This window comes from Orycteropus afer, unplaced genomic scaffold, assembly GCF_000298275.1.
Source record: "Orycteropus afer afer isolate SDZICR_OR568_19922 unplaced genomic scaffold, OryAfe1.0 scaffold00170, whole genome shotgun sequence".
Taxonomy (NCBI): domain Eukaryota; kingdom Metazoa; phylum Chordata; class Mammalia; order Tubulidentata; family Orycteropodidae; genus Orycteropus; species Orycteropus afer.
This window is the reverse complement of record NW_006921757.1, coordinates 3,989,755-3,990,271: the sequence shown is the minus strand read 5'-3', so window position 1 is coordinate 3,990,271 and position 517 is coordinate 3,989,755.

Sequence of the window (517 nt, the reverse complement as noted above, 5' to 3'; positions counted from 1 at the left end):
GTAGAAAAGAGAATATTGAGATAGGGTGTTAAAGGAAGAACAAGGGCTTAAATCATAAAAGAAAGGTAAAATGAATTATTCTATAATTATTAAATACAGAATTTTCTATCTTATTAAAAATGTATTAATATAACTATTTATCTATTGACCTGAGAAGACACTAGAAAATATATGTATATATTTTTTGTCTGGAAGAAAAACATCAAATTATCTGACCTGTTAATTACTGAAAATAGTATTTTACTGCATATCCACTATGTGATATGAATTTTACATATCTTATTCTTAAATTTCAGGAAAACTTTGAAATGTTGTCATTGTTATTTTCTTTTACAGATGAGAAAATTGAGAATTAAACAGGTTATTTTTCCAAAAGTTATATTCTTCTACATGTTGAGCTATAATTTAAACCTCAACCTTTAAAAGACTAACTTTAATACTTTCCACTCATCATGTTGCCTTAATTGGATCATTTTTCCCCTTTTTTCATTAAACACATTTTAGAAGCATAATCATC